Source organism: Chiloscyllium plagiosum, unplaced genomic scaffold (assembly GCF_037043375.1).
Source record: "Chiloscyllium plagiosum isolate Xiang-an unplaced genomic scaffold, Cpla_swu_hap1 HiC_scaffold_17, whole genome shotgun sequence".
Lineage (NCBI taxonomy): Eukaryota > Metazoa > Chordata > Chondrichthyes > Orectolobiformes > Hemiscylliidae > Chiloscyllium > Chiloscyllium plagiosum.
Window position 1 is genome coordinate 77948352 of NW_028270155.1, and position 13403 is coordinate 77961754.

The 13403-nt window shown below is 40.0% G+C and overlaps 1 pseudogene; it reads right to left on the bottom strand.

The window, feature by feature from the left end:
- The window catches only part of LOC148147418 (tyrosine-protein phosphatase non-receptor type substrate 1-like), a 35689-nt pseudogene extending 22751 nt beyond the window's left edge, over positions 1–12938 (bottom strand).
- Positions 12939–13403: the final 465 nt, after the last annotated feature.

Below are 13403 nucleotides of genomic sequence, written 5' to 3' on the forward strand. Positions count from 1 at the left end.
TTATTATTCTACGTTAAATAGCATTCTTATGACCCCAAATGATTGGTCTACCAGGCAAGTCAAATCCCATGTTAAATCTGATCAATAAATTTTATTTTATTTGTTTAACATGGTGATCTTTCATGAAAACATAAACATAAAATTATCAATTTGTTTTGAACATACTGTAAGAGCGAAGCCCTCTGTCTAGGGACAAGGGCATAGGAAGCGGGTGGGATTCAGGCACATGGCAATCTTTATTCTTGTACAAACAATCACCAGTTCATGCAGTGAGAGAGGCAAAGATATTCCCTGAATCTGGTCTTGACATGAGAATGCAGTTGTTCCTTTAATCTTCTGCTCAGATCAGACGAGAGATCAATGGCACAGTGATTTTCACAACCAGAAACAACATTTTCATACATTTTGTGTTACAATAATCACAAACAACGTGGTCACTATGTGCTACCCCTAAGCAACCAATAATGTGAAACACCTAATCAATGTTTCACATTACTCTTTTGGACAACTCCAGGTTTCCAGATATTATCATTTCCAGGCCTTAGGATCTTTCTTTGCATCCAAGTAATTTATATTTCCATGCTATTAGCCATATTCCTTTGGACACGTTTCAAACATGCTTGGCCCTTAGGACTGCGTGAATTCTGTTATAATTTTTATTATTTGTGCTGTCTCTATCAAATTCTGTTACTCCTCATTTTTTCCCATCGTTCCAAGTATGTATATTACAAATATAAAAAACTGTTGGTTCTAACTAACTGCTCTAAGATTCTTCATATTAATTTCTATTATAAAATTAGTTAAATGCAAATTTTTACAGTTACTTCTACTGTTAGCACTGTTTAGCTAATGAATTACAAGCAATTTGTTTCGCACAGGACATACCAGGCATCCTCTTAGTGAAAAGGAAAAAATTCCTGAGACTAGTTTACGTTCACATCTACATTTGAATGTTTTCCTGTAATGCTTCTATTACATTTTGGTTATCCATGTGTATTCATAATTAAGCTGATATCTAAATCTGTGATTAACTGAAGAATCTAACTAGAACCTATTTCTTAATATGATGAATAACATCAAAGAAACAGCTGACTGCTACAAAATAATAAATTAATGAACTTGTTTGATCCTTCAGATTTTTACGAGCCACAATCCCATCAATTCATCTGTGTTTGTCAGTGCAAACGTTTTGTCGTCTTCAATGTTTGTTGCAAACTTCAAACTGTCTGCCCTTGAACATTCTCTCATCGAACTGTCTCTGATTGCTATTTGGAGTAGCCCTTGTTCAAAGGTACCATAGTATTTCACTTAAACACTGGAGCAGATGTTTAATTCTGTTTAATTACAGTCCTTTCAGCTATAATGTGGTAGTGCATTCTTGTGCGACCTCACGCTATACAAAATCATGCAAAAAAGATAACAGTTTGTGGAAAAAATAGATTTAGGGCAGACTGATATTATTCAAAATTGAAACAAATATAATACTTAGCCTAACACAAAGGATAGCACAGTTTTAATAAAGGTTAAATTCATATCTCATAATGAAATAATACAGTAAATTTAATACTTTACCTTGAAAAAAATGCATATAACTTTATGAGGAGGATGGTGGTTTTGAGGTTGCTCAGTTATTAATACAGGGGCTGAGGGTCATCCTCATCTTCAACTTCAGGTGCAGGTATGGTTGCAGGTTTAGGACAAAAATAATTAGTGCAGAAGTGGATAGCTGTGGTTCATTTAGGAGAAAGTGAGGACTGCAGATGCTGGGGATCAGAGCTTAAAAATGTGTTGCTGGAAAAGCGCAGCATGTCAGGCAGTATCAAAGGAGAAGGAGAATCGACATTTCGGGCGGTTCATTGTCTTCTGACTGTTTGGAAACGTCACCGTGCGTTCCTCGTCTGCACTGGCAGCTTCACCACATAATTTTACATCATGAAAAGCATAACGGTCCTTAAATCCAGCAAACTAGCCACTAATGGCACTAAAAGCATGCGCATTTGTAAGGCGTTCAGCTCCTTTATTTAGCTCTTTGTAAATTGATAAGACTTTCTCTTTTATGATGAGAAAGCTGGTCCCAGATCATTCTTTTGTTTGATTTTCGAATGTGTATAAATATTGGAGCAGCCTTGTTAATTTTGTTTATCCCTGTGTCTTTCAAATACGGGCAGCCCCAATACATATCACGTAAATTTGTTGCATAAAACAAATGAAGATAAATAGAATAAAGAAGTGATTTATAGGTAATACAATTTGAAATATTTTGAAACATGGCAGAAGAAAAATGCACCCACGCCCAAGACCACGACTTGCACAAATAATGGGGTGAGAGTTCCTTGCTTCTACACATCAATTGATTGATTTAACTGTTAATTTTAATCTCTAATCTTGAGAGTTTCACACCATACTCTTTGATGATTCATGCAACTGAGCATCAACATTCTTTGCTTCACATAATCCCTTCAGGTTTCTAACCAAAAGCATCCGATCTGGAGGGATTACAAAGTAAACCCCTGACATTGGAGAGCCTATTTCCTAAATGTGCCAAACGCGCTTCCTCCTCCAGGAGAAAATGTTCTACTAGATTTTCTGCAAACTATTTTGAAAACCTTTCAAGTTTCTATTTACTAAAGATAAAATGAATCTTTGATTTTTCTATATTAAAAGCAAGCTAATAGTGTCGTAGAGTCATAGAGTCTGACAGCACCGAGATAGGCCATTTGGCCCAAACTGGTCCATGTTGAACCAAACGTCCATCCATGTGAACCCCATTTTCCCTGCACTTGGCCCATATCCTTTGAAACCTTTCCTATCTATGTATGTGTCCAAATGCCTTTAAATTGTTGTTAACGAACCCACCTCAACCACTTCCACTGGCAGTTCAATCCACATACATACTGCATTCAAAAACCTTTTTTGATTACCTTCATCACTGTCCACGATGCCACCTATTTTAGTGTCATCTGCAAACTTACTAATCATGCCTACATTCTCATCCAAATCAGTGATATAGATAACAAACAGCAATGGACCCAGCACTGACAGCTGACGCATTCCACTAGTCACAAGTCTCCAGTCCGACAGCATCCTTCTGCTATTACCCTCTGTTTCCTACCATCAAGCCAATCGTGCATCCAATTTGCCTGTTCCCCTTAAATTCCATGAGCTCGAACCTTGCAGAGCAGCATACCATTTGTAATCTTATCAAAGGCCTTACTGAAATCCATATGGACTGCATCTACTGCCCTTCCCTCATCAACCTTCCTGGTCACTTTTTCAAAGAACTCTAACAACTTTGTGAGACATGATCTTACAAGCACAAAGCCATACTAACTATTTCTAACCAAACCCTGTTTGTGCAAATACATACATATCTTATCTCTTAGAATCTTCTCAAGGACCTTAACTACCATAGATGTTAGGTTTACTGGTCTGTAGTCCCCAGGGTTTTCTTTGCAGCCTTTATTGAATAATGGCACAACATTTGCTACCCACCAGTCTTCTGGGACCTAACCAGTGGCAAACAATGATGCAAAAATTCCAGTCAGGGCCCCTGCAATTTCTTCTCTAGCCTTTTGCAGTGTTCTTGAATATATCTGGTCAGGGCAAGGAGATTTATTCACCTCCACACATTCTAAAACGTCGAACACTTCCTCTATTGCGATATTCCTGATGAAGGTCTTTTGTCTGAAACATCGACTCTCCTGCTCCTCAGATGCTGCCTGATCTGCTGTGCTTTCCCAACACCACACTCACGACTCTATTCTCCAACATCTGCAGTCCTCACTTTCGCCTGTCCCCAAGATATGATTACTAACTTCTCCAAGTTCTGAAGTCTTCATGTCTTTCTCCATGATAAACACAGAGGAGAAATATTCATTGAGGACCTTGCCGATCCCTCCTGCAGTTCTACACGTACAGGACAACCTTGGTGCTTGAGGGGTCCTATTCTGTCTCTCGTTATTCTTTTTCCTTTAAAATACTTAAAGAACCTCCTTGTATTCACCCTAATGTTCCCAGCCAAGGCTATCTTGCGTCCCCTTTTCACCGTCCTGATTTCCTTCTTCAGTAAACTATTGCCTTTGACTGTCTACACCCTGTGATGGTTTAACATTCGTCGATTCTTGGAGTGAGAAGGTGGTTGAGTCTGGAATGGGAAGGAGTCGGCTCCCGGTGGGTAAGGGTGTTCAGATCTGGGTGATGCTGGAGTTCATGGTTGACTGGAGATCTTGTCTTGGGAGTTGAAAGAGTTGGGACAAGGTGTGGTGAAGTGTGATCAGTTCTATGGTGGATGTGTTAGGCCAAATCTCGAAGGGTGAGGTCTGCATCTTGGCAAGGTGCAGTTAGTGGTCTTCGAGGTGTGTACAGGGTCACTGTAATGGTTACTCAGGGGTTATGCATTTCAGAGTCTAACTTTTCCTGGCTAACTCTTCATTTCATTGGAATCCTCTGACTTCTCTGATTTCAATATTCCATGCGTATTGTAATCTCCAATTTCCTATGCATTTCCTTCGTAGTGTGCTAGGATGGGGGTCTCTGAGGTCCTCGTGCACAACAATCACCTGTGTTGGAATAATGACAGCCTGACCAGTCAAAGCTCTGGGCCGCCCTTTCTTCTGCCTTATATTGCAGGAAATCCCTTTCTTCCTTCACTCACACTGTAGTCACCGACTGACATTTACTTCTGGATTTTTTAATGTAAAATTCTCATAATATTCCTCAGTGGTTTTGCTAAACCACAGAGTAAACTCTCACACAGCCTGATAATCCTCTGAGGTACCTGTGCTTCACTATTTCCGGTCTTTTATGGAATTCCAATTGCAATTGATTCAACATTCGAAGTCGAGTTTCCTCAGCTTCAAGTTCTTGAATTCCCCTTTGACGCCTCTTCCCACTGGCTACCTCATTTTCCTTCCTTAGGACATAACTTTAAATGCAAGTCTTTGCAAAAAGCTTTTGGACATCTAACTTAATTACCTCCTTATCTGTCACTTTGACATATCTTGTTTTGTAATCCTTCTGTAAGCTGGTGTTGTTGTACTGCCTTTTGGATTTGTTTTTAAACATTGTACCCAACTGAAATACAAGTTTGCAAACGATCCACCAATGTAGAATGTGAAGGGAAATAACAAAAAGAAATATGTACCAGATAGCAGAATATCGCGAAGCAGGTAAGAACAGTCCCTCTTTAAAGGTACTTTTTAGCTGACACAAGATGAACGACAGAGCAAATGTTCCCAGCCAGAATTGTGCCCTCAATACAGATTTACCGGATAAGATAATGATAGGTACTATGGGGGTCATAAAAGGTGAGAAGAAACATCAGAGAATTTAATTGGGTTCTCTAAATAGGCAATTCTAAACCTATGAGCATTTTAATACGGGGTATTTTTGAAAGGTCGAGTTAAGGCGCAGTCTCAAGTTTGTTATTTATTAAAAAGTAAAATGAAATTCTGATCCCACAGTATTCTCAATGTTTTAGCTAAGTTGGAAATGCAAACAACGATTTAGTGTGAAAGGACCAGGTGAATTTTTAAAAGCAGTCAACAGTAAACAGTAAGAACGTGGGCGGCACGGTGGCACAGTGGTTAGCACTGCTGCCTCACAGCCCCAGAGATCCGGGTTCAATTCCCACCTCAGGCGACTGACTGTGTGGAGTTTGCACGTTCTCCCCGTGTCTGCGTGGGTTTCCTCCGGGAGCTCCGGTTTCCTCCCACAGTCCAAAGATGTTGCTTAAAAAAAAAATTGCCCGTAGTGTTAGGTAAAGGGGTAAATGTACGGGTGGGTTGGTTACGCTTTGGCGGGTCGGTGTGGACTTGTTGGGCCGAAGGGCCTGTTTCCACACTGTATGTAATCTAATCTAATCTAAACTGGCCCAACAAATGGCGTAAATCACAAACCTCTCTAAGGCAGCAAAAGAGCTTGTACAAATTAGAGAAATAAACAATTGCAGCTTAAGTGCAGATTCTTACACCCAAGGAGAATTTAGAAGAGTCTGAAAAAAATTGTAAATTATTTTTGGAAGTTGAATTGTAAAGTGGAGTTAGATGGAGTTTTTAGCTGGTTTTGTCAATTAGGTCAGAAACTCATTTGCACCACTTTCAAGGTAAGAGCTGACTGCGCCCTGGTGATGTTGATGGCGAAGGTGTTTATACAGCTGGGTTATAGCCATGTGTAGCAAATTCAGTTCAGAAGATTCAAAGTTTATTTCAGAACAGAACAGTTACTTCTGGCAGGAGAACCATGTATTTCCTCCAGGCCAATTTAGAAGCACAGGTCACCTGAGAGAAGTGTTTCGTGGTCTGTATCGTTTCCATGTCAATGGAGCAAAACCGTAAATTTCCATGCTGGTATAATTAAGAACATGTCGGCCCCCTGAATCCTGGAAGTATCGTATACACACTCTCCGAATGGAATCCTAAAACAGTATTGAAAAGAATCTCTAAGGCGTTAATTAAGTCAGAATTAAAAGAGTGGAGATGTGAATATAACTTCTGTAGAATTGAGTCTCTGGAACCTATAATGATAGAAAAGAGTTTGAAGTACTGTTTTGCCATTTCTGTTACAATATTTCTAAACTGCTGTCTATATCTCGATCACTTGCTTTGGCTTTTTTTCTGTTTTGTGGGATAACTTTCTGTAATGTTGTAAATGAAGATAAGCATATAACATGGTTTCGTGGCTAACCAGTATCTAAGTCAAAATAAATAGACATATGATCTGCCATGCCTGGTTCCATGGTGGAATCTGATTTGCTTGGAAGCAACATCAGGTCGGGTCATGACAGGAAGATAAACTATACTTGGTATTAGGATAACACTAGCGGTGGTAAACGTAAAGATTGTCGTTGGGCTGGACGGCTGCACAAAGATCAGGAACAAGAGAAAGGAAAGGGTGCAGGATGATCACAGACTATGTGTATCACGGTGGACGAAGGGGACAGAGGTAATGATAGGGACCACGATGTAATCTCACAAACACTGGCGATGGAAGTTCACAGCCCCTGCAACAGAGATGTAGACATTGGAAGGTTGGGGGAGCGGTCCTTTCCGGAAATAAGGATTGTAGGGCGCTCCGCTCAGTTCTGAAGAAGTCATACCGAACTCGGAAGTTAACTCTGTTTCTCTCTCTCCAGATGTTGCAAGTGCTGCTGAATTTCTCCAACATTTTCTGTGCTTGTTCCAGATTTCCTGCATCTGCAGGATTTTGCCTTTTGCGGAGATGGGCAAGTTAAAATTGGTGGTAGGCGGAGTGTATGGAGGGAAAAGTTGGTCAAATCGGGTGCAGGCGAATGAAAAAAGGATATTAGAAGCAATTGGACGATATTCTTAAATTGAAACTCGGGCAAAACTTAGCACTGTTACTAAAAGCATAAAAGAGCCGATTGAGGTTTTAACCACAATCAATACTTTTCGCAATAATCTCACGAAGAGGCGTTACGCGTTTGTATAGTAACGTATTGAAATTGATCGAAATGAATGAATTAAATTGAGGAATTCTTCCGCTATTGTGACTCACTGAGATCCAGCGCTGTTGCATGGGAGCTGTAAGTCAGCAGATGAAATGCGAGAGGAAACACAAATGGAACATGGTTAGAGAGAAATGGAGGGAGAAATTCAAATCTTGGTTGGAAGAATTCTGACGTAGAGCTGATGAAAGTCTCTGATAATATTCTTTGTACGTATTAACGTGATCAGTTTAATTAACATTGCTGTGTAAGTTTTGCCAATATACCCAATTACAATAAAGTATGCAATATGCATGGTCGGACCACACAGCGTATCCCTCTGCGCATGACAAACAACACTACTTGAGCTGAATTAGTTCCGCAGATAACCTAGAAAATGACAGAGGGATCCTATAACAAAATTATTTTGCAACAGAAATGTACATGATAATCACCGTGACTTTAAAAAAGGTCGAGAAAATGGCAATTTCCCTTTTTACCCGTCCGACCAAAGTATCCTTTTTGTATTCTCCAAGGTTGGATGTCAAACAGGGCCACTATTTCAAACACATTCTTCCTGTGCCTGCGTGAGTTTCCTCCGGGTACACAGATAACACTTTCTTCATTTGGAGTCATGGCGAGGAATCACTGAAACAACTACATAGCGATATCAACAGATTTCATCCCACCATCAGACTTACCATAGACTACACTTCAGAATCAGTCTCGTCCTTGGACACATGCATCTCCAGCAAGGATAGACACATCAGTACCTCAGTCAACTGCAAGCCCACAGAAAACCTTACGATGACTAATTTGTCTAGCTTCCACCCTAAACATATGAAAGAAGTCATCCCCTATGAACAAGCCCTGCGTATACAGAGGATTTGCTCAGATGAGGAGGAATGGACGGATACCTAAATGTTTTGAATGATGTCCTCATAAGACTGGGACATGGTGCTCAACTCACTGATCGCCAAGTTCCGATTTGCCACAGCAAAAAATCACAATGACCTCCTCAGAAGACAGACATAGGACATGACCAATAGAGTAACCCTTCATCATCCAGTTCTTCTCCAGAGCAGAGAAACTACACCATGTTCTTTGCAGCCTTCAACCTGCCATCGATGACAATGAGCATCTCGCCAAGATCTTTCCTATGCCTTCAAACAACTGCCAAACATTAAACAGACCATTGTTCACAGCAAACTACCAGGCCTTCAGGACAACTTCATAAAAAGACTCATTTTTTTCCTACTGTTTATTTCTGTCTACTAATCAAATTTCTACCCAATTCAATACACTACCCCTAAATCCATGCAATTTAACTTTACATATTAATCATTTATGTGGGACTTTATCTAAAGCGTTCTGAATGTCCAAATAAACCTGCCCCTATTGACTCCATTAGTCACATTTGAGAAGAATCTCAGTAGACTTATCAAGCATGATTTCCCTTTTCAAATCCATGGTGACTGTCTGAAATTCTACATCGTTTTATAAGTGTTTTTCTATAATATCCTTCATATTGGACTCAACCATTTTCCTACTTCCAATTCACCACTCAAATGTTCCGTTTTCTCTCAAGCTCCATTTTTAAATAATGGAGTTACATTAGCTGCCCTCCGATCTGTAGGAACGGTTCCAGAATCTAATGAATCCAAGAAAATGTCAATGAAAGCATCTTTTATGGGTGGCTCAGTGGTTAGCACTGCTGCCTCACAGCACTAGGGACCCAGATTCAATTCCAACCTCGGGTGACTGTCTGTGTGGAGTTTGTGCATTCTCCCTGTACCTGCGTGGGTTTGCTCCCATAGTCCAGAGATGCGCAGGTCAGGTGAATTGGCCATGCTAAACTGTCCATAGTATTAGATGCATTAATCAGAGGGAAATGGGTCTGAATGGGTTGCTCTTCGAAGGGTCGGTGTGGACTTGTCAGGCGGAAGAGCATGTTTCCACACTGTCGGAAATCTAATCTAATCTTATTTCTAGGGTCACTTTTTTAGGACCTGGGATGTAGATTATCAGATCCTGGTCCTTTTTCAGTCTTTATTCGAATCAATTTCTCTAAAGCAAGCTGTCTATGAATACACATTTGATTCATTTCCTTCCACTCAGCAAACGGTGTTACCTATTATTTCTGGCATTATCTATTCATGCTACATAGTGTGAAGACAGAAATGAAGCATGAATTTAATTTCTTAGTCATTCCTTTGTTCCACTGTATAAATTCTAATTGTGACAAACATTAGTTCTCAACAGTCTTTGTTTCTACATACTCACAAAAGATTTTACAGTCAGTTTTTATGATCCCCCACAAGCTTACTCTCATGTTCCACTTTCCATTTCTTAAGCAAGTTCTTGAACCCCCTTTGCTGACTTCTAAACTGTTCCCAATCCTCGGGATAATTGCTTTTTTAAAGCGAATTATTATACCTCTGATTGCATCTCAGACTCTCTAATTTCCCTCATAAGCTATACCTTGACGACTATTCTCTCTCAACAGACAAGAATAAACAAGTTTTGTAGTTCACCCATTCACTCTTTGAAAGAGTACCATTGCCTATTAACTAACATTTCCCAATCCATCGTATCTAACTCATGACTCATTCTATTCTAGTTTCTCTTATTACAATTCAGGACCCTGGTCTCAGAATCAACTAGCCAAGATGGAAAAAGGTAAGTGTACACCTGTGTGTTAACCTGCACCAGATGGATGACAGTGGTACAAGAGGAGCAGTTTAGGAAGAGAAACATTTTCTCAAGGATATTTAGGTGTGGGCAACAAATCCTAGCATTGCCAATAATGCCCACAAGCCAGGGAAGAATGAAATGAATATACTGTGGTTACTTGTCAAATCAGCTCGGTATCCATTTGTAACATTCTGCAGATATTCACATACATGCTTTGCAAATTTTTTTTCTGTGTGCCTTGTATTGCTGTGATCCCCGTCCACATTAGGTATTTCTAAAAACTATTCCAATACAATTTGCAAGGAATACTTCTGTTTGTTCATAAGACTGTAAGTAATGTCAATCCAATTATGTCCTTGGAGGATTTGGTTGCTATGTATATAAACTCCTTCAGTTGGTGACAGTTTCAACTAAAGGTTGGATTAATTGACACATAAAATGAAGTATTCATTCAATGCGCTCCAAACACTTCCTGATGTTGAGTTCATTTACTGTCCTGTGCTTGTGGTTATTGGAGTGTCTGGTAAGTAACATCTATCCACATTGGTGTAGTTGGTGTAGAGAATGATCCATAATCTGGGCAAGAATGGTGCTCAAACCCAATGCCATTTATAAGATGTGTTTCTCTTCCTAAACTGTTCATTCAATTTCACTTTGAACATTCTTCAAACCAATACAAACTAATTGGGAAATCTTGTCAAATGTTACGGTATTCTGTTAAAAAATCCTTCATGATATTCCTTCACATCTTTAAGAGTGATAAATGTATGCAGTTTAATTCATGTAACAAAACCTAATTTGTTGATATCAAAGTCTCTAATGTACTTGCTATGCATAATCCCATTTTAGATCATTCATAGTATGTTCAAATAATTGGAATACCCATTCGTGATTGATAAGACATGGAAACATGCAATTTTGGGAAGACAGCCTCTATATAGCAAATGATTGGTGGACTTGAATGATAAAGAAACATGATTGAGCTCATAATTCAGTGATCCTTGGTAATTATTTCAGTGTTTGCGGTTGGTTATGCAGAAAAGCAACATCCACTGATTCAAAATTCCTGCTTTTGGGTCCCACAGATTATTAAAGTTAATACCACAACCGACTTAGCCATGATTGTATCCAAAGTCTCCAGACTCAAGTGCTGAATCGCAACTCATGCTCCTCTGTACTTTAGTCTTAGACAAAGAATTTAACATTTCTTTGTTCTCTGATAGGACTTTGATGTTGCTGGTTGGGCCTGCATTTATTGCACATTATTAGTTTGCCCTTGAGAAGGTGGTGGTGAGCTGCCATCTTCAACCATTGCAGTGCATGTGCTATCGGTAAATTCAGGCAGAAAGATTTTGATCCATCCATAGTGAAGGAACAAAGATATCTTTTCAAGTCAAGATCGTAACTGGCTTAGTGGAGAACGTGCAGATGCTTGCATTCCCATTTTCCAGTAGGTTGCTCTCGATGGAAGTAGTCATAAGTTTGGATAATGCGATTTAAGGGTCTTGGGCAAATTTCTGTGGTGCATCCTGAGGACAGTACAAACTACAACTACAAATTGTTGGTAGTAGGGAGGGAGTGAATGCTTGTGGATGTGGTGTCAAACAAGGAGTCTGCTTTGTCCTGGATGGTATCATACGTCTTGAGTTTTGTTGGAACTGCAACCATATATGGGCAAGTGAAAGAGTATTCTATCACACTTGTGAATTGAGCATTGTAGATTGTGGACAGGCTTTGGGAGGCAGGTGGTGGGTTAATCCTTGCAGGATTCTTTGAATCTGATTTGCTCTTGTAGCTATAGTATTTACACAGTGAATCTAATTGAGTTTTTGGTCAATAGATGTTCCAAGGAGATTCATAATAAGGAATGCAGTGATGGTAACGTGATTGAATGTCATGGGGTGGTGCTTTAAATGATCTGTAATTGGAGGTGGCCATTGTGTATTGCTAAGTTTGCATTTGTTAGCCCAAGCCTGAATATTTTTCAGGTCTTGTGCATTTGAAGAGAGACAGCTTTAGTGTCTGAGGAGTCATGAATGGTGCTGAACATTGTGCAATGATTGGTGAACATCCCCACTTCTGACCTTAAGGGAAGGGCAGTGATAAAGTAGCTGAAAGATGCTTAGGCCAAGAAGACTACCCTAAGGAACTCCTTCAGAGATGTTGTGCAGCTGAGATGACTGACTTCCAACACCAACAACCATTTTCCTGTGTCTCATGTATAAGTCTAACCAGTGAAGAATTTGATACACATTAATTCTAATTTTGCTTGTGTCTTTGATGCCATATTCACTCCAATGCAACCTTTGACGTCAAAGGCTATCACTCTCACCCTATCTCTAGAATTCAGCTTTCTTATCCAGTTTTGAAGCTAGGTTAGATTGAGTTTAGGAACTGAGTAGTCCTGGCAACACCCAAACTGGGCATCAGTGGGCAGATTATTGCTGAATAATGCTACTTCATGGCACTATTGATGATGTCTAAAACTTTCCTGATGATTGAGAGTAGACTGACGGAGCAGTGATTGATCAGGTTGGATTTGACCTGCCTTTTATGTACAGAAGACAACCGGGCTATTTTCCACATTGTCAGGTAGATGCCAGTGTTGTAACTGAACTGGAATTTCCTGGATGAAGTTACGTTCAGAAGCACAAGACTTCAGGACCACTGCTGAGATGTTGTCTTGACCTATATCCTTTGCAGTATACAGTGCCTCCAACTGTTTCTTGATATCATGCGGAGTGATTGAAATTGGGTAAAGACTGGCATCTGTGATGCTGGGACCACTGAAACAGGCCATGGTCATCCACTTGGCATTTCTATCTAAATATTGTTGTGAATGCTTTGGATTTATCTATTGCACTGATGAGCTGGGCTCTTTCACCATAGAGAGTAAGATATTTTGGAGCCTCCTACTCATCCAGTGAGCTTTTAAATTGTCAATCAACATGCATAACAGGATACGCTAGACGGTTGATCCCTGGCTTGATGGTAATGATATGCTGGGCAGTGAGGTTGCAGATTATGTAAGAGTATAGTTCTGCTGCTGCTGATGAGCCACAGGGTCTCATGGATGCCCAGCCTTGAGTTGTAGGACGGTTTGAAGTCTGTTCCATTTAGCACCATTTTAGTGCCACACAAAATGTTGCAGAGCATTCGCCATGTGTCAGAGTGACTTCCTTGCCAGAAAGACGTGCAGTGGTCACTCACACAGATATCATCATGGACCAACATATTCACAACCAACAGACTGGTAAGGATGGGG